Source organism: Struthio camelus, chromosome 1 (genome assembly GCF_040807025.1).
Source record: "Struthio camelus isolate bStrCam1 chromosome 1, bStrCam1.hap1, whole genome shotgun sequence".
Lineage (NCBI taxonomy): Eukaryota > Metazoa > Chordata > Aves > Struthioniformes > Struthionidae > Struthio > Struthio camelus.
In genome coordinates this window covers 126356328-126382834 of record NC_090942.1, presented here as the reverse complement: position 1 = coordinate 126382834, position 26507 = coordinate 126356328, and the positions used below count along the sequence as shown (strand labels likewise).

The following is a 26507-nucleotide window of genomic DNA, read 5'->3' as shown; positions in this document are numbered from 1 at the left end:
GGGAATTCAGCTACCAACTTCATCATAAGCTCTGTATCTTTAATTGCCAATACAGATATCCCTCCCTTTGTGGAGAATGAAAGTATTCTGCTGATGAAGAAAATCCTTTTACTAAAGGAAATAAACAGAAGTATCACCATAGCATTTAAGATAATCAATAGAGAAATAATTTAGATCATGCTTTAGAAGGCAAACGTTAAGAGTGCTTTTGCCATCTGAACCGCAGCCACTGGAGCTGAAAACCTACTGAGGTGTCTGTGTTAGCACAGGGAGGCTGAAATCTTCTTTAAACCTCGCAGACTGGTAGGGCAGCCAGCCAGTTCGTCCCAACTGCTAGAGAGCTGTAGGTGTTTTCTCGCCATCGGGAGGATATTTTCTCCCACATCAGGAGAAACACGATCATCTCTTTAAAGAGTAATATAAAAATTTCCACTCTGTATTTCATAGCATACTCCAGTGAAGGCTAACGTCAGGTTTATTTCAGATATCGATAGGACAATCGGCACTGAATCCGGACGTGATGAAAACCGCCTGTGTGAGGGGTCCACAGGCACTTCCAGAACCCTAATCAGCTTCCCCACTGCCCTGCCTTGTGAAAGCAATCCTTTGGGGAAAGTTCTGCTGCATTTAAATGAAACTTGACTTGCACATTACTTGTTCAGACAAGCTATGAGTACATATGACTCATCATTTCCCCACTTTGTTTTGCCTGTTAAGCAGCCATCAGCATTTACATCACAATTGATCATAAAAGAGCAAAAACCATGTAGTAGTTCCAGCCTCACCCCTTATGAGTTACTACAGGAAATTTGCAGTCCTCCTCCAAACTCTCCACCTTACTGTCCCTCCTTTGAATATTCAAGGAGAAAATATTCTCAGGGCTCTACGTTTCTTGCTCATGAGTTTTCTCTGTTCAAAGCTATCCTTCTGCTCCCCGCTACTTATTTTCACAGCTTTGGGGGGAACACTGAGTATGTTACGAAGATCTCTTCCGACGGTCAGACTAGCACCCCCCCCCCCAAAAAAAAAAAAAAGAAAAAAGTTTATGAAACTTAAAAAAACCCAGACAGAAACCTCACTGCATATTCACAAAGGTTTCTTTTCTGTTCCTTCAGGTTGGCCCAAAAGCTCCAACAGCAGCACCACTTTGTAGCCAGGTAGCACTGTGCCACAATGGTGTCACAGACAAATGCTGCATCAAACAGCTTTAACTGCGGCAGAGTTTACCTGGGTCACCTATGTAACTAGGAGTTCACTTCACCTGGGTTTTGTTCTGTCTGCTAGGGACACCCTGCATGGTGCCCTGCAGGTGAAACTGCAGCTACAGCGCAAAAAGACCACAGTAAGGCTGAAACTGGGGAGAGCTTGTGCAGTTTTGGCTTACAATGAGTAAGTTCCATAAGAGGATCCCTGTTCATGGAATGGCGTAAGAGAAATATTGGAAGGGGTACAAACAGTCATACTTGAAACTAGAGAAACAGATGTCATGGAAAAGGTGAAGATGTCTGCAAAGAAGTTTGTGATTTTATTCATGACGTTAACTAAAGCCAGATCTAAAGCAAGATTTAGGTGGACTACAAGCACCTATGTTAAAATTGTGACTTAGCAAACCTCACTTTGTGGTGACTTATTTTTGGAGGCAACTGTCCCAGTTCTGCCCATGCCCATATCCTTCCTACCTTCCCCCCAAGCCATGGGCTAGCATTCCTGTCTCCAGTTTGGATAGGTATCCTCTGCGTGCACTTGGCACCAAGTCCCCCTAGAGCAACAGAAAAGTGTTAGGGCATAGAAAGGAAAAGAAAGATGCAAACGAAATATCAGAAGCCTGCCCTTCACTTTACTAACTCTACAAGGCTGGATACTGTAATGCTACTGGTGACAACATATTTCTGCTCATTGCTACTGTTAATTTTTTCCTAATTAAACAAAAACTAGTTAATTATATATACAAAAAAGGCAATTAACTCATTTTTCATCACAAATTATCACTTGCTCTATTCAAGTATCTTTTGAATAAAAGCCACAAAAAAAAGAAAAAAAAACGTTTTATGTGCAGGGAGCACTGTAACATTCCACCCCTGGTTTTGCTTCTTTTTTTTTGAACAACAAAGATTTAGCCTTTTCTCTTTTCTTTAAATAATCCTCCTTGCTGTTGGGACAACTCCCTTTAAGGCCAGTCTTTGCTCAGAGGGAATGTTGACTGCATTTATAAACACCCACTTCCTAGGGTTTATAATAGTAACAGCAACATGACCTGAACTATAGTTTCAGCAACACGCAGCAAACACATTTAGACCAAGACTGGCCTACCAGCTTTTTGGGAAATTCTTCAGAGGTGTTGGCGATGCCACTGTGGTTTTATTTTCTATCTTTACAAAGTTGCATCTTTGAAAAACTCCTTTCTCTCTCTAATTCTTTACAAGTAGGACCCCGTGCTTCTTCCACATCCAAAACGCATAGTGACAGTATTTGGATGTTGCAGTTAACAAAGAAGGCGACATTTTCCTGCATTCATTGTGACTTAGAAATTTTAGGTGAGTCCAAACTGTGATCACGGATAGAATTTCCAAGAACTTCAGTGGAGATCTGATTTCATCATATATGTTATTGTACGCACAGTATTCCCTTTAACTCTGGGGAAGGTTGCAAAAAAAAAAAAAAAAAACCACCCTAATGACTTTTCAGCTGCTAGACTGCCACCCCTAGTGTAACTTACTGTAATCTGGTCGATTAACTTGGTACCTGGAAAAAGATCTGGTATAACAGGGTAAAAACAATTTCCACTTCAGCTTTATGCACTGCAGTACAAAAAAAGTCCAAAAAGATTAGACACATGAACTTCAACCTCCAGGAGTACCACTGACTTACAAATATAGCCTGCACTAACATGCCATCAGCACTGTGCCAGGGAACAATACCAGTGACTGATCTTTCATGGCCTCACTAGTGACTGCAGGTAGGTCAGCCGTTCCAGTCATACAAGTTTGGAATTGCTACCTTGTATTTAAGTTATTGCCTATGTGTTTGTGTCACCTCTCAGTAATTCTGCACTCATGTCCGCCCTTTGCCTAGAGGGGGATGTGTAACTTCAGTGCATTACCAGCTGAACAGATCCTAAGGGCCTGATGCTGAACTTGTTCACGTGGTCATAAATTAGGAGCAACTCCACTGCTGGTGGTGACAGAGAACCACACAAGCCTGGACTCGGGTTCTTCATACCTATTGCTTAGTTTCTAAGTGGATGGCCGGGAGGCTAAAAGCAAAATGATCTGTCTCCGTCCTCCTGAGAAAAAATAAAATAAAGAAACAAAACAAAACCCCAATACATGGAAACACATCAAAAAAAAACGTGTAGGGATGGTGGGGAGAAAAAAGTCCTTGCTGAAAACAGAACAATCTTGTGCCAAACGAGTTGTCATGGCTTTACTATAACATTCCCACAAAAAGGAATAGAATTTTCTTTATTGTGAAATCTTAGTTGTGAGTCTTGCTGCTCCTGGGAAAAGTCATATGTCAGACTAGAACAGTGTTTCCAAATATGACTAGTCTGAACAGATAAACAATGAATATCAACACAGCACTCAAACAAGTCTGCATCCGTGGTTAAATCAATTTCTGAGGGAGTTTATATTCTTGCTCTGGTAGTACTACGCATCATGTACAGGTACAGGCGCTTGCCTTTGCGCAACAGACCCCATAAACCTCACACTGGAGGTCCTGGGGGTGCCAGTTGTCTGCAGTCATCTGATATCAACAATGTCTTAGCATCATCTGCTGCAGGATGTTCAAAAGTTTCTTTATACTACATTATTTTTTCAACACTCTATGGTGCATATGGAATTGATGGCATTAATATTCTTGTTTACTTAGTTCCTTTAACTGACTCAAAACTTGATTAATTTTTAGGTTCGATCCCTTGTACTTCCCCATTTGTGGAGGGTGGGGGTGGGTATACTCCCACTTTGATTGTTCAGGTGCAGGGAGTCACTGAGTTAGAAGGACCACAAGGAAGGAGGGGAAAAGGATTCCAGGCCTGAGCGCTCTTTCATTACAAACACTGGAACCAAACTCAGCTCATCCTTCAGCACAGGTGAAAACAAAAAGTGCACGTACTGCAAGGAAGGAGCGTTCGACAAAAATGCCATTACAACAACATTGCTCCTAAGGCTGCTTCTTCCAATAGCTCTTTAATGCAATGTTCCTAGCCATCCTGGGAAACAGGTTTTGTACCTCAGGTTACCCTCTTACTTCCCATTGTGCATGCTCTGACCACCAAAACATAGCTCTGTTCCTACAAGTGCAAACTTTTTTTTCTTTGCTGCAGAGTAATGCTACTTTAATATAAAGGAATATATCCTGCTGCTACCAAGCAGTCTAAAACCTAGGGGTCAGGGCAATCTCCAGGTAACGCAACGAAGAAACTGAATTTGTGTCTCCTGCTTTCTTGAGTCATATTCTAATTATATAGGCTGTGGCATTAAAGCTAATAACTCTTCTGATCAGCATCCAAAGCCTTCAAACACTCAGATCCTCTCCTCCTCCTTCAACCTCTCCTAAATATAGGCAGCAAACTCACTTTCAGTTCTCTGCAAGCTTTTTAAAAGTGCCTTCCTTCCCTCAGGGCTGAGAAATCACTCAGGAGACTCAGCATTTCAGAGGCTTCCATTCCAACCTGATTTTCACTTAGGAGATAAGTGTGGGTGGGGAAGCTAGCCTTTAAACTATGCCTCATTTACAAAACAGGTAGGTAACAGGGCAGATGAAGAGAACACATGCTTAGAACATATTCTGGATAGCAATTCCAATTTGTGATCCCTCAACATAGTAGAAGATGGGATCCTAGAGAGCACCTTAAATCACACTGTCCTTGTTGCTAGGGGAGAAGGGACAGGAGTCTGACCTTTGGAAGGGTTTTGCTTTTCACAACACTGTTAAACACAAAGAAACCCAGAAGCCTTTCCACCATCTAAAATCCATGCTTTTCTAACTTACCAGAAAGTTCACTTGAGGCAAAAATTGTCTATGAAAATTTGGCTTCTGAAATATATTCTTCCTACAACCCATATTTTTTTTCTATTTATTATTTGCCATAGGTGGGGGGGGGGGAAATGGGGTATCACTAGCATTTGGGAATGGCATAAAGTTTCAGGGGACTGATTATATGACCAGCAGAATATACAGTGCCTTTTATCGCTTGGGAAACTCCAGCAACTTCCATACATCTGTCACACGCAGCAGCCATCCTAGGACTTTAGTTACGTTTCTTTTACTGCGTCAGGTAAGCTACATGCTGTTAACCAAGCGTGATTAAGCTTGCTTAGCTAGCTTAGTTTTACAACTAACTGTTGTAAGTTTCTTTAGTCTAAGAACTGACAGCTCCGTTCAGTAAGAGAACAAGTTCCGTGCAAAATTGAACCCAAAATGTACGATACAGCTCTCTGGTGTAAGCAATACTCATAGCGGAGAGTAGCTAAATGTTTTCCAGTAGAAAAGTTGTACACCTCAGGAAGCTATAAGACTCAGGGCTAGCTGTCTGGCAGAAACGATTGAGAATCTTTGACAATACACTACAGATAGGTAATTCAGAAGGTACTGTTTTCTTTCACCCTTTTATATATATATATATATATATATATATATATAAATATATAAAAAAGACAACTTGAGGAAGGGTTGCTGCAACCCCTAATCCTACAGTAAATGAATCAGTCCCGTATTTACAATGTCAAACAACACGTCATGCTTTGAGGTAGTTGCCTGGGATTATAGAAGCAGAGACATTCAAAAGGCAGTGGTGGGGTTTGGTTGCTTTCACATCATATTCAGTTTCTGCTTATTGGAAAGGCTGCAGCTATGAAGTTGAGGTATTCTTGGCGGTCCTGCTATGGTTTTAGTGTCTTTTATACAGACATTTTGGAAAGACTGCAACTATTTAGAGTTATCTCAGTGCTCTGTGCAAGTCTAGAGCACAGACTCCTCCAGGGGTATATTGCCTAAGTGAATTTCATGAAATAGAGAAAGTACATTCAAGGAAAACAACTGCAGCTCCTGCTTTCAGCACAGGTAACACCCTATTCAGCTGCTGACAGCGATCTTGAAACAGTTGCAGCAGACCTGTCTGGACTATATGAAAAAAACAGGGGAGCAAGTATATGCATATAGAGGAAGGGTCTGTTAAAGCAAATGTGTCTAGTAGCATAGTATGCTGAATTTGTACAGGAGCTAGGGGAAGAAAACAATCCTTCCTTTTTATGAAACAAACAAATTTAAAGAAAAAGATTCCTCTAAGAAGACTTTAAAGAAATATTTCAAACCTAAACCTTTCCCTCACATCTTTCCAATGCTTGCCCCTCCCTAAAATCCTCAGAACCTGCCCACTCAGGTATTGGCCAGCCTTGGGGCACAGGAAAGCTAATAGTTCAACCCAACTCTCTTTTCAGAGCCCTCTACTTTAAAGAAAAATAAGGTTTAGAGAGATATTATCATTGTGATGAACAAACTGATGTTACAAGTGTGTCACCTGCACTTTACTTCTCTTTCCAGAACTAGTGTTTTCTAAAGGTTTCAGAAGGTACTGTTTTCTTGTACCTAAAAAGAATCAAGAGATTCACCATATTAGCGATTCTGCAAGTGTCTCTGGATAGGAGAATTAACACCTACTGCAGGCAACATGATTGACTTGAATTACACCACCACTACCTTTCAGGAGCTTGACAGACACTAATTTTGGAAAGGTGTTTTGCATGGAAGACTGGCATTCAAAGCAAATGGAAGATTTAGTATCTGCAGGTGTTACTTAGCAACCCACAGAACAAAAACTTTAAGAGGAATTAGAAAAGTTAATAACTTAAGAGTTTTTTTTTTTAAAAAGTCTGTTAATGTTTAGGAGCAGCAACCATTCTTCAAAGCTTTTCAAAATAAATTTCACTGCTATACGGCATAGAGCACAACTATCATATTAGCAATGCAACTCTGTGCCACTTTAAGAAAGTTAAGAGCAGTTTTCTCATCACTAACTGAAAAAAAAATATAACCAGTGTCTTCTTTGAGCTACCACTAGAAACCCTAAGTTAGACAAGGGAAAAATGTCAATATTAAACTGGATTTCAAGGCTATTTAGAGTCTTGGTTAAGTGTTTTTAATGAGTACAGACAAGCCACTGACAGGATAGATGTAGAAGGCATTATTACTCTCCATTGCCAAGGACACAGCGGTGGTTCCTTGTATTAGTTAAGTTCAACACCTTCCAATGGAACCTTGCTCTGCGTACGTCCACAACCAAAGTTTAGTTTTCTAATTTATTGCAGTAAACAACATGTCACAGTGCAAACAATCCCATAGCAGACAGCCTCTCATAGGAATGCTGTAGCACTGTTAGCACTTCCATGCTACAGAGCTTGGGCTATGGCCTTTGTGAAAGGCATAGAGGGGTACAACACAGAGGCTCCAGGACAGGCCATGTAACCTGAAACCATTTCAGAAGAGGAATTTTCACTTTTAATGCAGCAGGGTATTTACAGACTGAAGAAGTGCAAGCACACCAACATCAGTTGGGCTGGCACCATGGTTAAGAGGGTATATGGGGTGAGGAGCCCTGGGTGCATTATAAGCTTTTGAAAAACTACTTGCTGAGGGAAAGGTGTCCGTTAAGAGTGTTTCCAAGACACTGTTCCAAAACCTTTGGTGCCTTCCTTCTGCCCTGTCCTTCAGCAAGGAGTTCCTCAAGGAATTCCTCTGTGCTGAACAGCGCCTGGAAGACAGCCACAGCAGCATCAGTCGACCAAGCAGCCCAGGAAAGCAGTTATGTACAAGAGAGAATCCATTCACATATTCAGAACAGTAAAGCAGGTCCAAGTTACAGAAGCAGGTTTATGCATTTTAAATATAAGCCATCTACTCAATGGGTGGAGCTCTCCAGTTAGGAGTGACTGTTCATAGTTTTGAGCAATAGAAGCAGTCCATTCACTAAAGCAGCCGTTTTATTCTATTTAAAGCAGTGTTTTCCAGCTTTTAACTTTGTTATCGCAGTTTTTAAAACTTAACCACTCCATGTTTTGTGAAGGAACTTACAGGATGTGTTTGTCACTACTATGTGCTGATATAGCAGCACGTGTTGCGCATGCAAAGTTAACAGACAAGAAGGTAAGTCTTCAAGATATACCCTTTTGATTCTAGTAATCCTAACTTGCACAAACAGAAAAAATACAGCTGAATGAGTTCCCGAGAGGTATTCCTCTCTGAAGAGAGGAAGAGTAAGCAGTAATGCTTTTCTAGGAATTGTCTGGCACCAGAAAGTAAAACCCTGATATCAGGAAGAACAATATTTTAAATAGATATACAAGTCAATTCTAGAAGAGAGTCAGATGGTAGGAAGAAATGTTAGTTTGGAAAGGTATTACATGAACAGAGAAAAGAAATTAGAGTGATAAAAGTGCTATGATCTTCTCTGATCTACTAGTCCAGCAAACAGAAGCAGTCACCATTTTCTTAGTTCTCACTACCTGCTTAGCGAATCGTGCAAGGAAGAAAAATTAAGCCTGAATCCCAAACTCCAAGTTCTGCCTTCTGGAAAAGCAATAGGGCTGCGCAAATTATTTGTTGTATTCTCACCATTTACTGCAGGGGCTAGGGTTCAGGGATGCTGTCATGAGTTTGACACTACTGCTCTAAGAACCGTCCGTCTCTTTCCTTCAGAACAGCAAAAGGCATGCTAGTCAATCTACTTCAGCAGTGATAGCAGGCCTAGCACTTGTGAACATGACCACGTAGAAAATTCCTAAGAATACGGCCAAAACTACTGCTGGAAGCAAAAGCTTGGAGAAAATGATTTCCTCTGAGTGTTCACTAAGCTTGAACACCTGGAAAATCATATAACACAGAACCTAGTTTCTTCCATTGAAGCTGAAGGAGAGTTTCAAGCTGCTGTTAGCAGCAGTTTAATCAGGAATAGTAATGGTACCCCCAACATGGAAGGGGAAGGGCTAGGCATTTTTGCCACATTCACTGAAATCCATATAGACTAGGAAAAAAGGAACAAAGAACTAAAAATAAAATAAAAATAAAAGGAAATAAGCAACTATTTCTACCAGCTTTCATTAGCTAAGCTAGACACTGAAAATAAAGCAAGAACCTCAGAATAAGGTAACAGAGAGGGGTGTTTTTGTTTTTATTTTTATTTTTTTTTAAAAGGTGCCTGCATACAAAAGCAAGTAGCATGACAGAAAAATAGAGGAACCAGAAGTACCTGCCCACAAAGGGGATTTCAACACCATGAGTTTAACTGAAACACACTGGGGAAGTGAAACTGAATAGGAAAGGGGGCTTGATGCTGAACAATAGGTTGATCTGCTTTTGAACCGCTATATGGTGCTTGCTATATAAACAAGTCGGGTAGACTTACCATATTTTGATATGAATCCTTAAAAATTCAGTTGTTCAACTGTAAGCACAGGACAAGGTAACACTATAAAAACTGCTAGCACCTTAATCCTACTGAAGCTAGCTAAAGCCACCAAAATATTGCCAAGAGGAATACGTTAAGAAGAAAAAAGTCAATGTAAGAGCATTGAGGAGAATGCCAGTTTAAGAAATAGACTCGTTCATAAAAGGCTATTCCAGTTTTGCAAAGTCAGAGACCTAGATGCCAATGAATGGAATGGCACAGAGGAAAAACAACAAAGCAAAGGACAAACACTAGTTCAACAAAGCAGATAAGCAGTTTTCAAAGCTATACAGATAATTCACAGTCACTATTTTTAAGGGGAAATGATTATTTCTATGAGCTGTATGCAATTTCCTTACCTTTTTACTTAAAATTGAAATGCATAAGTGAACACGTATTTTTTGAATGTGTTCAGGCTGACACAACTATTGAGGGGCTGTCTACACTAGACATGGTAATTAACAGCTTTATATTCCCTGGGTCCAATAAGACTTGGTGCAAAGCTCAGTTTGATACAGTAAACAGGAAGACACACACAGTACTTTCCACAATAAGTTTTGTTTTATTAAAAGCACAATTTTTACATAAGCACTCACTTAGAAACCCTCTTAGCAACCCTGCCTCTTACAGTATTACCATTCAAGTAGAAGAGTCTGAAGTGCCTGCTGAGCTATACATCCATTTTAGATGCACAGACACACAGCAAGCTAACCAAATTATAGGTTCCTTCACTGTTTGAGTGGCCATAACAACTCTTTGGATTTCCATGGTCAGAGCGGAAATTATTGGCATTTGACAGTGAAGGGTTAACAGTACAAACATGCTCCACAAATACATGCCGTGCAAGCTTCCCCATTTACTGCTGCTACTGTACACTAGGTTTGAAAGTGTTCTTCCAGGCTATTCCAGGCTTGATCTTCTCAAACTGAAACTGCCTGTTTTGTCACTGCATGGCTGGATACAGCGCACAAACTTGGGGCAGCTCAAGAAACAAGAGATCCAGCTGGTATCAACAGTCGAGACATTAGCTTATTCCTTCCCAATTATTTCTAGGTACTTTCTGTGTATAAGACATGCCACATGCAGCATTTGTCTAAAAAATAAATCAATTCAGACATATAAATAGCTTCGCAGTACTCCCTTCTCTAAAAGGATCCTTAACTGCACAGCAACACATTACATCGCTGTCTGTATCTGAAGTCACCAAAAGAGCGATGGACCATTACCAAGGCAAACTAATGTTTACATACATAGCACACACAAGCTTCTGTCTGAGAGCTATCCATGTTCAAGTTCAAGTGTCTGGAATGTTTCAAACCCTTGATTTTTTTTTTTTTTAAATGCTAGTTTCAGAGCCACCCTCACTGAGCTCTGGTTGATACCAGCTGGATCCCTTGCATGAACAGAGGGGGAGAAAGCAATTCAACCTCAACTGCATTGTTTCCATCACGGAGACTGAAAGAAATTTGTAAGAGATTAAAATTAAAAAAAAAAAAGTAGATAACCCTCCACTTTGTATTTCCAGGCAGCTGGAAACCCAGCAGACAATGTAGCTGTTGCTTAACAAACACAGAAATCTACATTGTATGCCAGGTTCATGCCCCAAACCTGGATAGTCATCCCATGCAACTGAAACAAGAGCTGTGCACATCACAGTTCACAGTACTTATTATCCTCCCCCAAAAGGCAGTAGTCATGCAGTCAACCAAGACACCTGGATTTAGTTTACCCTGCAAAGGATAGGTATTGAGTAACTGTTCATCAAAAAAGGTGAAGTTCTATCAGCTATTTTCTTAGTCCAGATTTGTAAACATAATCTCATCAGTTTGACTACTACAAGCCCCAAGACTAGGCTATGGAAAACACTGTTGCTTCCAAACACACAATATCCAGGTACTCCATTCGATTTCCACTGTAAAGTATAGATATCCAATCCTTTAATTTAGGGCTACACCTCAGATATTAACTTGCTAGCACTGTGAACTTGCTCTGCACCTAGGAGAGAAGATAAAAATCCAGCCAACAAAAGTCTAGATAGACGGTATGAGATGCCATCAGAGACCCAGTAGCCAGATGTAGCTGCTGATTGTAAAGACAGAATCTACACTGACTACTGAGCGATTGATGGGCAACTACAAGTTCTCGGTTGACCGATCCACAGCATTAGTCCAACAGGACCTGCAGAAACAATTAGAAAAAAAGAAATCAGTATAAAAACACAGTTCCGTAGATAACAAGTGTTCTTAAAAAAAAAAGAATTCTGTAGTTGAGATTACACAAATTTCTTGTAGACAGTAAACAGAAAAAAGTGTCTTGTCAGAATAGAGTCATTTTAGGTATGCAATTGTAAGCTTTTATAATTAGCAGGCACTCACAGGGTGTTCTTGTAGCTTTAATCTGAAATAACTTCTCCACCTTCATGTATTAGTAGAGACCTGCTTCCAAAAACACACATAAAACATAACAAAAAAACCTTGGAGATTTGAAGCACAGCAATATTATAAACCAAAGTCACCTTAGGTTTTTCCTTAACCCTCAGGACAACATATTACTAGAACCTGTGAATTATTTAAAACAGGCTGCCCTCACTCTGTCAGAAAAGGCATTCATAAATAAGAGTAAACTTAAAGGCATGGATATAATCCTGAAAAGGTAAAACGGATCCCACACTGCAGAGAGAAGAGTACACTTCTTACATAATTTAGCAAAGAGAAGGAGGGGAGCTACTTCAAGTTAATTCTTACAAGAACTCAGTTCAGCTTTTGAGTTCTGTATAAAAACCGTTTATTGCTATTTGAAACCCTTTGAAACCCTGGTGTCTATGCAAGAATCGCAACTCCTATCTACAAGCTCAGAAACTGTTAAGGTATAGTGCAGCACATCTGAGAAAAATTTAAGTGGATACATGTCTAGCTTGACCTTCCAATGATGATTAAATATGCACTCAATTAGTAAATCCATATCAAGTAATAAGAAAACAACAAATGTCAAACTAGAACAGCTTGTTAAGAATTTCAAATATTTAATTTTAAAGTTTATTTGGGACTAGCAAGACTCAACTTTAATGACAAATTTAACACTGCCGATCTTTTAATTGTTTTGTTGGTGTTTTTCTAAACACAGAACTATAACCAAGTGTTAGAAGAATGTTATTTTTAACTATATATTTAAGACACTTTTACCATTAATATCTGTCCAGATTACAGTAACAGCAGCAGTGATTAAAGACTCGTCTATCAATGGAAATAACTGGAACAGCTCATTATCAACTACTTCTGGAAGAGAGCGGTTGCTGCTATAGCCCACTGTAAGAGGAGCACTAGAGATGTACGCACATCCTACTGAACTTCTCCACAATACATTTACAAAACAGGCACTTATGAAGCATCAATCAACATAATCTAATCCCTATATGGTCCCTATGCTAACCTTTGGAGTTTGCACAACTGCCAGAAGTTTGCCAAGTATTTAATGTTATTGGAAGCATAAGAGCAGCAGCACTGAAGCTAGGGAAAGAAATGTTGAGATTTCTGTTCTGCACACCTCACCTCAGTGACTTGCACAATTCATTTACTGCAGCCTCCCTCCTTTTGTAGCCAATTCATTCACTGCACTTCCCTGCTCTCATTCTTCCTTTAAAAGAAATCAATCAAGCCCCCTGCCCAAACAAAGCAAAAAAAAAACAAAAAAAAACAAAAAAAACACACACCACCACACACACCAAAACACACCACAATCCTCTACTGGATCTCTACTCTGCTCCAACCTAGGGCTAGCCATCCCTTCCCTCAGAGCGGGGCCAGTGCTGCTGCCTTGCCCATCGCTCACAGCCCAATAGCAAGAGGTAAAACTCAGAGAGCAGATCTGCAATATTTTTGATGTTACAAATGCTATTTTAAAATTATCTTAGATTTATTTTATTTAAAATTCTTCTCACTTTTGATTTACTACATTTTTAAACTATTCTGTTGCTTGAGTTTCAGCCAGGCCCCTCACAAAAGTTAGGGAGTGAAGTGAGGGAAGGAGCGGAGACTGTAAATCAGCATTTCTTAACCACCCCCAAATCGCTGCAGCAGTGGTATGTGTCTGCACACCAAACAGAGCAAAAGGCCTTCAAATCCTTCAGAAGACAAGAGAAGTAATTTCACATTCAGAGCTCTCATGGGAAAGGGAGGTTTGCAAACATCTTGGAGAACGTGGAAGGTCTTTACTGCCATATGCTGGACCTGCTTTGCACGTACATAACGTGAAGTGCAAGTTCTACCAGCATAAACCTGGGCTATGAATCCTCAAACCTAACTGAACAGTGCCTGGCCTTGGTATTTGTGCAGATAGAATTTTTATTACTACTTAAAAGGAAGAAATACAAGTTACTGAAAAGTACCATCTATAAAAAAAGACTGGTGAAGCTTTTAACACTGGTTAAGTATACTAATGTGAAAGTATATCCTAAAAATATAAGGGGCACTAAATTCGTCAGCTATAATAAAAAAAACCACACACACACACCCCCCAAACCCCACCCTGATGCACGTGTTGTGCATCAAATAAAGGCAGTTGACTAGAATACTCGTGAACCACTGCCTCACATATTCCTGCTTTTATTTGCTGAATCAATACATGTTTGATTAATATGATTTACTGTTCTTTAAGTAGACCAATCGAGGCAAGAAAGATGCCAATGGCATACAACAGTGTCTTCTTTCAATTTAAATAAGGCCAATAACATTTTTTTAAATCAAAATCCTAGTTGTGGCAGCCGCTGAACTGATATGAAAACAAAGACAAACTGGTTTTAAACAATCAGTTTTGTAGTGAAGACGTTCACATTATGGGCTAATGCATTATGACAATAGGGATAGCACTGACAAGTATTAATGTCAGTAACGAAAAGGAAAGGAAAAAAGTTATTCAGTCTAAAGACCATGGAGAGCAGGGAGATAGGAAGAGCAATACTGATTATTTGTTTTTGAGCAATAGTTCTTCTCGGAAAGTTACTGAATTTAGTACAATTTTTGTGTTTTGGACAACTGCTGCTAAAGATATCAAGTGGACTGAGAACAAAGAAGAGAGGTGTCCTTTTACTAGCTTGTTTAGAGTTCAAATTGTGATACTTTAAATGGAGCAGAGGGATGCTTTCTATATCATCTGGATGCCAGCTTTAGTAGCTTGTCATACAGAAAGTCTTCATCTCCAAGTTCAGAGCTGACAATTTCAGTGTTAATAAAATCACCACAAGGGACAGCCAAAAGCTTTGACTGCAGTGCCAGTGCACTGAAATGCAAGAAATTTTTCCATGCTCAATGCACAATACAAAGGAATTTTGGCATTTAGCAAGCATGCCAAGAACTCTTAATTACCTAACATGAACTTCAGTGAATAGCCATTATGTCTTAAGTTCTGGATTCAGTAAAAAAACTCAGTGCCTTGTTTCAGTTGAGTAAGCATACACTTTATAAAGAAAATGCATAATTGTGGAGTTCAGCTGTGACTTGCAATATGCACTACTTAAAGAAAAGGGAAAAGTTAACGCAGGCAGCAACTGCACAGAAATATTGTACATGTGTTCTTAAAAAAAAAGATAATGATACAGAAGGTGAAACCAACATTAAATACAGGTATCTAATTAAAATACATTCTTACACACATAAATTCCTCTGCAGTTACATAATTATACCAGAGCCAGGATATCTCTGTAGCAAAGCATGTTTTCGGTGATTCCAGTTCCTGCATGCCTCAAACCCTGTGACCGTATTGGTCAAACCCATTCAGACCAGCTGATGGTCACTTGACACTCCACACTATTTATACACTGCTCCATTAAGTGAAGTTTCTGATTGGGCTGAATGGATTTCTGAAAATCCTGCCCAAGACATTTTTTAAATTGCTCTGCCAGAGACTAGTATGAGCAGGCCTAGAGAGGTAGAGAGTTGGCACAGTCTTCTGAAACAACTTCCTAAAGGCAAAGCCACTCGCACTCTCAGAGGCAGACTTTTAACTAGCTTGTTTTTAAAACTGCATGTATCAGCAATTAAAACACAGTTACCTTTAAGCATGACCTATTTTTGAGTCGATTTCATGGATATCGTCTTTGAAGGATTTGATACAAATAGATATGAAACTGGTTTCACTGTAAGCTCATAGAAGATGTTGTAAATAGTTGTTTATTCTTTTCTAGTGTGGAAAAAAACCAATTCAAAATAGTAAATTATATAGGCATAAATAAAATAGGTCCAATACAGAGTTAAGCAAACTGTCCACTAAAATTAATAGGACATCCAAGTCTTCAACTCGGATCCTGGAAGTTTTACATAAGCATGAATTACAGTTCCTAACCTGTAGGCTATGCTAAGTAACAACACTCTTGCTTTCTGTAGTTGGGACTACATTGCTCTGCAAGCAAGCAGCATTCAGCTGTCAGCTAATATTTGTAAGTATTAGTACTCCAGTATGTCATAACTGCCCACCAATGGTGATTAATAGGGAAAACTGAATTAACTCATTCACTAAATTTGAATTTTATGAGCAATAATGTAATACATAAAGGCAGTAAACATTGCCAATGAAGTTTCTGTTTAGGTCAGTGTCATATAAACAACTAGCTTATCTTTTTCTTATGGTAAGCATGGATGGTAGTTTTCCCCAGAGTACTGGCCAGAGTATTACAGGAACATCAACAGCTGTGTCTGCTGTGGGACACAGAAACAGTGTTTCTAAGCATAAGGTTGCAGTGCAGGAGATACCAAAGAAAAACAAGAACGTAAAACAAAAACAAAAAACATCCCCTCCCAAGTTAAACCTGCATACCCCTATGAGTTACTCTCTTCAAGCCAAGCCTACGCCACGTGTGAGTCAGACTGCCTGCAGCCCCCGTGTCTGATAAGTCTGCCAGATCTACTTACTGTGTGCATGCATTGTGGTCACACTGCAGGGTGAAGGGCTCATATGAAAATAAGTGGCCCATCCAGCCATTAAGAGAGATATATTTGATGCTCACAGTGTATCAGCATTGTCGTAGTACGGACATTAAGCAAGATTCAGCAATATCAAAGAATTATTTTATCAGATCTCTAGTTTTTTTTTTTTTTTTTAAAATCCAACATGCATACACCTTGCCATAGCACACCCCTTGTGTACCAAATACTGAAACAACAGTAGAAACTAAGCAGGTTAATCACATCGTACTATGCTTCAGTGCCCACCACAATTCAGCAAAGATTTAAAAATAAAATTAAAAAGTCTTACTAATTCTGATGCCAACCGAACTTGCTTAGAAGAGCCTCTCTCAATACCCTTAACAGTCCATAATCTTTGATGGCTGGGCTCTAACAGCCACCTCAATTCAAGCTTGCATAGTATCTAATCGCTATGGAAAATAGGGGCTCTCATCTTACAGTAACAGTGTATTTTGTTCATGGTGGATACCTATGCAGCACAGAGTACTGGGGAAGGAAAATATCACTCTGAAAGGGCAGCCTAGTGAATAAGTGAAAGCATGTCAGGGATGAGATAGGTTTAATCCAGAAGTCAGAGAACAAGCTGAGCAGCAGCAGTTCCTAAGCTTAATTCCCAGCTCTGACAGTATGATCCTTCTATATGGTCCTCAGGGGCCTACTTTAAAGGTAATTACTCTTCCAAATACAGCTAGTACTTACTTCAGAGGAGAACAGCAGCATTCATGTGTTACTTGAACTTTACAATATAAGGCACTTGATTATTCAACTATGCAGATGATGCCAGGAAATCACCTGGTGCTATGTCACACCCTAATATGCAACAGAGGGGTGGTGAATATAGATTACTATGCCATCCTGTTCCCCGCCCTCTCCCCCCAGTTATCTTACTGGGGAGTGAACTCAGTTTGGGGGAGGTAACTCCTCCCAGCTTTTTCAACCAGCTCCAAGATGAAGTTGACTACATTTATGCTGTAAATTAACATAAACTGCTTGTTTGCCTTCTATAAGGAAACCCTGCTGCCCAAGCCACTGCCAAATAGACCTGGCTAAGCTTGGGAAAGAAAACACACTATTTAGTATGAATTTTAAACTAGTTATGAGCCTGTACGACAGGGAACATGGACTACTGACATGGTTTGTGCATTGTCTTGCCTTACGACTCGGAGAAACTTGCTTTCTCTCCAATACACGCAGTAAGAAAACAACAACCACCCTCCCTACCCCTAGTAAATGCTACAACAATCCTGGCTTCAATAAAAAGGAGAGCAAATCCACTCAATTCTACACCTAGTGCCTTATGCAAGAATATGTTTCTTCCCCCCCCCCCCCCCCCCCGGAATCACAGGATGCAAGTTATGCAATGTGTTAAGAAGGCGTGAGCGTTATCCATGTATAGGCTAAGAAAATGCAATCTATAATGTTGACAAAAGCCCCTATACCTTAAATATAAAGTATTGAGACAGACATCTACAAAGAACATCAGAGAACATTAAGGCACTCCAAAGCCTGGAAACCCAAACATGACAATTCCCAGATTACAACAGATGCATCCACTCAAAGTCTCCAGAAATTAGTTATCCATAGGCACACGACTGCCACTCCAGATTATAAATGTTCCCCATATGATTTGGGAGATCAAATCCATCACAATAAAAAAAAAAAAGACCATAAAGCTTTAAGTGTTACAAAATCTTTACAAAGAATGCAGAAAGCGAGGAACACATTTTAGCTTGCTTGAAGATCACATGACAACAGCATGCTACTATGCCACAGAGACCTAAATGTGGGTGTTTATCCTACAACTCACATGATTTAGCTTCCTCTAGACCATAAACAGTGAAGTATGCTTAGCAGAAGATCAACAGGTACTATGTTCCAAGAAGCTTCCCCAAAATAGACATATATTCTATAGAACCAGTGCTAATATTTACCACTTAAATTTGCATGAAGTAATACACACCAGCAAGTCACATGCAAGTTACAAACACAAATTTGCACAGCTCTGCAAATACACAATATTTCATATCTAACTTAAGAGAATGCAGAGATAGCAATATGGAAGAAGGGATACAGAGATATGAAAGTTAATAAATGCTTTAAACAATACTAATTTGTTTTCTTTGAACTAGTATTCCCAGGCATTTGTGGTAGAAGTCATAACGGTTCTAGCTTCACAAGTTTACCAGCAGAGCAGTTTTAAAATACAGGGGATGGAGGATCTACAGAGACACAAGCAGACTGTGTCTTTTTGAAACACCGTTTAAATGAAGATCCCTGTCCCCTCCCTTATATATAAGTATACAGACACATACACACACTCACACTGGAGTGATGAGATTAGATAAAACGTATAGATGAACAAGTATATTGGCAAGGAGAAGGAAACGGACGTCAGTACTGTTACAACTTCTTTTAAGTATTTAAGGAGAAAGATCTATTCGGATCTTAGCCTGTACTACATGTGCCATGAGTTGAGTTGTTTAATAGGACTAATATTTGTGTGACACACGCAAGTCCAAGATAAACTGACCTCTCATGCTTGGCATCATACAGATAATGAAGAGGTAGGTAAAAAGTGGTTGCATCCATCAGTGCAAAAGGACTCTGTGCATACTGACTACTAATCATGAAGTTTTCAGAAGAAGTTGCAATAATTAGGTAAAAAGGCCTGAAAGTAAGAGATGCTGACAATGCTACTACTGATAAATTAAAGGCTACTTTTAACATATAAAGACCTTGGCATAATTTTGCAGCCAGAGACTAGAAGGAGGAGGGAGGTAAATGGGATACTGAGGAAAAACCATAAAGCCACAAACTTAATAGGTCAAAAAGTATATACGGCCACACTGTAATATGAAACAGAGACACTAAAGATTTAACTTTTATTTTATCCTTTTCTCAGAAAGCCCAATATGGGACCTGGAAGAGAAGAGTGAATTCGTGGAAATAATGCTTTGTATCAGTGACATAACTAACTACCATGAAATGGAGCAGAGAAGAGACTTGTTGGAGAAGCGTCTTCTCCCACAGTAGCTTTTAACCTCCAGGCTGTCCTATCCGCTCTGATTCTTGCCAAGGCTATCTTCTAACTTCTCCAAAACATGAATTGCTTTTAGCCCACCCTCCAAAAAAATAAGACAAAAATTAGCCAATGATGTAACTGGGAAGAACCTAGAAGCAGCCACTTAAGTACTCAGTTCATGGGGATGAGGGACTCGAGAATCTCGGGCATATTCAGAGACTCAATGTATGCAGTCCTGAAAATGAGACCGACAAATGGGAAGCAAAGTTGTCCTTGACCAAGGTGATCTTGGACTGAAAAAAGCAAGTTATTCAGGCCAGGCAAAGACTTCAGTGACAGGAATTCACAATACTGAAAAAAGGACTAGCATTCCATGTGTCTGAAAAAGGACAAGTCTGAAAGCTTCAAGCTTCTTGAAGGGAAACCCTGAACAATGTGAAATATCAGCAACCCATAAGATTAAACCCATAAGATTAAATATTTACTTACTAATAGGTTTCTGGGTTATAACAGAATTGTAGATGACACCAGTCACAAGATGAGTGTTAAGCAGTATCCATTACCAAAACTTTAAGGTTTATTATACTAGCATTCTAGTGTGTAGTGGCAGACAATGAGTTAACTCATTCTGCAACATGAGAAGCTCTTATTTTTGGAGAGGTAGGAACACTGCATTACAACAGCAGTTCTTATTGGAGCTTCTCATGAGGACACCCCAACCTGGTCCAAATAAACACTATCTTAAGAGCAAATGAAATGCCCACGGTATACACAGAAAGGACTTCAGTCTGTGGTTGAAAACCCTGAAGAGCTCTGCTGGGATATTAATAACTATTCAAATACAAGTGGGAAGCCATTATTACTAGTTCCCAACACACACTTAGAAAAATAAACTCAAAACAGACTGTGGCTGCAGGCTATGTTATAGAAACACAGGCTACTCCTGACCTACTTTGGCCAATTTGATTTATTGCAATGCACATTCATTAGTCACTCTGAAATTCAGCAGTCGAACAGAACATCTTATCATAAATCCATGTATTATTCTATTTTTACTTACAGTAACAGCCTTGCAGAGCACGAACAAATACTAGGTATCCCTCTGGGAAGTCCGAGTTCTATGGGATTGTTTGTAATTTTTATTCTAATTATGTTTAAGGTATTCAAATAGCTGCAGCGTCCACAGTACGCTACAGCAAGTGAGAAAGTCTTTTTGAATCAGGCCTACTCAAAACAAATAGCTTTTTACCCAGAAGTGAGACTTTTTCATGTCCCATCTTCTCAGGTAGTCTAAACAAACAAACAACCAACAAAAAGGCACAGAGAAGACTCTGAAGGTAGACATACAGTCTTTAAAAACTCTAGGGGGGGGCATTGAAGATAACCAAATATTGCATAGGGAAGACTAGTTGCATGCCTGAACTCTATCGGCATTTCGAAAGCACAAAACTCAGCAACACCTAAGAGTACACATGAATTATGCAAGCAGAGGATACCAACCATTTCACGTGTGCATTTGCATCAGTATCATGAATGAAGACCATAATTCAGAAGAGAGATGAGTGAGGTGGTCTCCCTCTCTTAAGGGAACAGGCATAGCGACATGCGTCACACACACACACACAGTTTGCTTAAAAATCAGGAGCCTTTGTATTAAACACAGAAGACAAAAGGGGGAAAAGTCTACATCCATTCACAACCAAGTAGTTCAGATAAAAGCATGGTTACCTGAATAAAAAAAAAAAGAAAAATTACAGTAACAGCAAAATGCACCGTTCAACAGTTAGAGGAACGTGTCAGATCCATTACTGCAATTAAATTTATCTTTGAAGCAAAAACTCCAGAACTAGATTCATATTACAGGTCAAGATGACATTAAGACAGCTTAAAACAGGCCATAGTAAAACCAGATCTCATACTGTATACCTTGATTTTTAATATTGGATGAAGAGAAGGAAGAAAATTTTAAACTGCTATTCTACTACAAAGACTATTCCTATTAAGGCATATTTCAAAAAACACCAGGTTTGTTCCAATAAAACATTCAGTAAAGTCTAGATGTGCTCAATATTTTGTAATGCAAAGCAGTAACACACAAACCACTAATTATCAGACTGTCAGTCTCATTAATCCCTACTCTTTTCTGAAGGGGGGAGGGGCTGGGGCACACAAAACAAAAGGCATGTGAACAATTCTGATACACAGCAAGTACTGTACCAGGCAAAGAAGCAGTCCTGACCTTCAATCCTATGTCTACTAATGGCACGATCAACTTCAGACTAAGTCTTATTTCTCTGCCCATAAGAGATTCACAGCTGTACTGTGATGAACAGGTGAAGTAAGGAACAAAACAAGAACACAGAAGTCAATGTTCCTTTACTATAGCCTGTCAAAAGCCATAAGCAAAGCTAAACACTATTAAAAGACCCGAGTCTCTCATGTTACCTTTAGAGATACTGACAGTACAGGTTTTCCACTCCAATTTGTTCATGCCTATACAGCACAATTACTGTATAGTTAAAGCAGAGGTTTCCAGATAAGAGACCTGGGAGTAGTGTTTACCAGCACACATTCAAAACATCTTCCTACCATCTGTGTAGTAGCATTTTCTTCTGAATGAAGTATATGTCTCCGTTTACAGACTTCAAGTCATTTATTTGCTTCACCATCTCATCTCACTATTGAGGTCTCCTTTCCAGCTCTAGGAGGAAATATCTTTGTTTTGTTTGCAGAATGCCTCATGTAGCATCACTGGGTACCTGCTGGGGAATCCAATGTGCTACAAGAATACAAACATCAACATAAGGTAATAATCAGATGGCAGAGTCACACGTACCAATAACTAGAGAAAAAAGTATAAGAAGAAAGTCATTTTTGAGATAATCATTTTCAGAGCCGAGACCATGGTATATGCTTAGCTTGTATACTCTATGTTCAAAAAACTCCACTGCAATAAGTCAGGGTGAAAATGCTGCCCCCCCCCCTTTGTTTTGTTTTTTTAAAAACAAAAAAAATGCCATTCTAAACAGGCAAAGATTCAGAGTACAAACAAGGCAAGCATCTTCAATGCAAATAACCCTTTTGACATGGCCAAAGAAAAACAAAACAGAGACCCCTTTTTGATGTCAATACCTTCAAAAGAACTTTTTCAGCTAAAGCTACATACTAAATCGTGGAAGTTACAGGAGGAGCAGATTGTTCGTATCACATCTTGCCAAAATACCTGGGAAATAACACTACAAAAGCTGGTGGGTTTAACAGCCTACAGTACTGCTTAAATATTTGCTGAACAGTTAAGTGCACCTTAAAAGTCATCAGAAGCTGTTTCTAACTAGACATCTAGTTGATGTACTGGATAAGTGAATCAGTCACATGCAGAAGCATTATCAGAAATGCTCCTAAAGAATAAGCGTGCACTTAATTTCAAGGGTAAGAAGCACAAGTTGTGAGTGAAGACAAACTGAAGCAAACAAGTATACCCATCCAGCATTGCTCTAGTTCTGTCACTGGAGGGACAGAGGAGTTCAAAGTTCATTTTCACAGTTGATGTGGGTTTCCTTTAAGATGCCTGGAAAATGACTATGTTGACCACATCCACATTCTGAAATACTTTTTTGAGAACTCCTAACGAAGCTTCAGCCAAAGGAACAGGAACTGACTCATTTGTACAGTACCCATCCACTGCACAGTCACTCTCAAATGTGTGCCCGAGATGCAGATGCGCATAAGTAGTCAAAATGCACGTTGAATTTTAAAGCCTACATTAAACATACAGGTATTCTGGGTGAAGGTGTGCTCAAGATACGAGTTCATTACTACAGACTGCTACTCACTGTCAGCATCAGCTGTTTCTGAACACCAGTTTATGCACAGAACTGGCAGACTACAAGCTCATATGAGTATTTTACTCTTTGCAACTCAAACTGGCCACAAAGAATGAAGTATGGATATCTGAGCTAATATGCTGCTACAAATTATTTTTAGTGTGCAAAAAAGGTACTATTTCTAATGGACTTGACTGTACATATTTGTGTGTGAATCAACTCATTCCTAGGTATGTTTTCCTGCAAGCTAAAACAATTCTGAAAATGAAACTTGGAAGTAACAAATAAATCATATTCCAGCAAATTCAATTCACTTGGCAATCATCAACTGCATGGGAAAATAAGATGCAATGAAGGAGGCTCTGTATAGGAGAACATGTATGCTTCCAAATATCAGCTTACAGCTGTTAGCTATGTATAGACTTGCAGAAAAAGGCATCCCATTTAAAAGTTAGCTTTCTATAAAAATAGGTGTGCCACTAAGCCATTGTTTAAACCCACCGAAACTGCACTGAATCATTTCCCTGAATAGCATCACAATGAAGTGGGTGTGTTGTTTTTAAATCAAGGTGTCTGCTAAGCAATTTCTTTTAACAACTTTTATTATCAGCATGTCCCAAAAGCATGGGACCTGTCCTCTAAATTCTGTAAAACTGCACATGTAAACCCAAGGTGCCAAAAATGCCACTCTGCAAACAAATAAATTAGGGAAGTAAATACTGGATTCCAGGAAGAATATAAGTATGGTTTGACTGCAAAACTATTTAGAATCTCTATTGTGCCTTTGCTACTTGCATCTAATGAGGTTTCTGAAAGTAGTCTTACCAAAAAAAAAAAAGTTCACCTGACATCCCAGAAATAGTTTTCCAGTGGTTTTGGCTCTCTAAGCTGCCATGAAGCAGCAGCTTTACCTACAGTGGAAGTTTTTGGGTGTTTTTTTTTTTTTTTTTTTAAAAGGGAATACTTGACTAAACTTCCCTGCCCATATCTAGATGCTTTTTAATTGATGTGCACTTATGCGGTATTGAATTGCATACTGTTCTTCCACCACAGAATTACATGCTCTTAACCTGAGCCAGTAAGTCAGAACGTTCCAGTAGACCAGTTTATCAGGCAGCAAAGGCATACTGAAAATACCCAAACCAAATTGGTCACAATCCCTGACGTTACTCATTATCAAGTAGCATTCTGGTGATAACGTGCAACTCATAGGGCAGAAATTTCTGGGGAAAATACCACATGGAGTTTTTTCAAGAAAGCTTTCCCCCCCCCCCCCCCCCCCCATCAAAGCAGAGAGGCACAGAACAGACCTGCTAGCTTAACAAGAGAACAAGACATGCCACTGCACTTCAGTTCAGAGGGAACTGGAAGAGTTTTACTCGGATATATTGCCATCTTCTGCACTCATTTTCTTCTACATAATTTATACATCTTGTTCAGAGGAATCTTTAGTATACAAGAGTGCTACAAAATATCTTATTTCCAAGAAATAAGTGTCTAGACAGGATAGCAGCTGTAAGATTTTCTAATGGCAAAAGAAACAAGTGGGCATTCCAGTTTTTATTAGATAAAGGTATCTGTTAGATTAACTTTTCGTAGTTACATTAGTAATAGCAGAAAAGATAAGACGTCACCTTTCACATTCAGAAGTGAACCATTTCTCCCTGCCATTCTGCCCATCAAGAACAGCTGCACAAATCTGGCAAGACAGCTGCAACTTTGAGCATCATCTTGATATCAGTATACCTTCATTAAGATTAGGTATGGATTAGAGACACAGACCCAGAGGTTCATTTGTCCCACAAGCATAAGCCATTTGTGAAAAGGCACTTATATTTTCTGAACGTGGAGTAAGATTTTGCCTTCTGTAGCTGAAGCCCTTATATATTATTCCCTAAATTCTTAGCAAGACTTGTTTGTTTTTCTGCAACTAAGTTTCTGAGAAATAACAGACAGGCAAGCGATCACCTAGTTAAAGCAGAAGAGGTGTTTTAGAGCCACATTCATATTGCTTCTGTTCAACCAAGAGCAGCATTTTTATTTTTAGACATACATATATCAAGATAAAAAGGTGGATATTATGGTTCATTTCAGACTCTCATAAACCCAAATATTACAAAACTGAGTTAGACACTCGGACTTGACAGTAGCAGACCAGACAGGACAACTGGTAGCATTCAAGTGAACAACCCCCTTAAAAGAAGGGGGGGGGGGGTAAATCACAGAACTTCCACCAAAAGATTGCTTACACTAGGCAGCAGATCAGCAGCAGACTGGAAACAAACCAGGATCACTTGACTTCCAGTTCCTCACCCACTAATAGCCACAATGCACACCCTCTTGTCTACTTATACCAACAATTACTCCAAAGTGTTAAGGACACTGTATTGCAGTATGGTTTACTTAGCACCTACTAACTGAAGGTCAAAAACCTTTCAGGGATACTCAGAAACCAGAGGAAAAGAAAAAAATTCCTCAAGTAAGGATCACGGTAGTACCCTGATAAAGTCATCCAATACTTTTGTAGCCCTTACTGCAGTTTGCTCTCTTTGAGAGCATTAAAATCTCCTAACAACACACTCTCCTTGCTACTCGGGGTCTCCCTGTCTCAATTGCAAATGCTATTATGCAACTTACGTGAATGCTACATTTCCTATAGTTTCCGGAATAAAGAATAAACATTGGATTTCATCCTCATTCCACAGCTGCTTGTGGAGAGGGAGGCCTCCCAGGCACTCCTTCCTTCCCTGAGGAATTTTGTCAGAGGGGCAGAGTTCTCCCAGCACTAACAGCTCTAGCTCAGCTGCAGCAGTTTGTGAAGCCTCCCATCCACTTCAGCTGCTGTCTACAGAACCTCACTGGTCAGATCAGTCACGGTCACTTTGTCCAAACGTCACTTTGGACCAGAAATACCTGCTCATTTAGGAAGTTGGCATCCCGAGGGTTGTTTTTTTGTTTTTTTTAATTTTAAGAGGTAAGTTGGAAACTACAGTTATTGACAACACACTAGACTCCACTGCTTTTATTCACCATGGACTTCAAATACAGACTTCATTTTTGAGGCTTATTAGTAAATGTAACAAAATCGATTAATACTAGTATATATATCAGTATGCTCTACTGGATACTATTCGCATTTTATTATTCTCATCTCTGTTGAGAAGTCAATGTTTTAATCAAGTACCTACGTACCTTCCAGCTTTTGAAAATACATTCAGCTTTAACTGAATTAGAAAGAATCATGCACTGATAAGTGATTAGCA

General features: G+C 39.4%; 1 protein-coding gene across 3 annotated transcripts in view; it reads right to left on the bottom strand.

The window, feature by feature from the left end:
* The window catches only part of LOC104147126 (uncharacterized), a 221630-nt gene that overhangs the window by 113184 nt on the left and 81939 nt on the right, over positions 1-26507 (bottom strand). Inside the window, exon 7 of one of the 3 annotated variants that reach the window (XM_068915648.1) lies at positions 22010-22199. The exons of the other annotated variants lie outside the window; for them this stretch is intronic. The gene's annotated coding sequence lies outside the window, so the exon portion shown is untranslated. The remainder of the gene's footprint in view (positions 1-22009; positions 22200-26507) is intronic. 3 annotated transcript variants of the gene reach the window in all.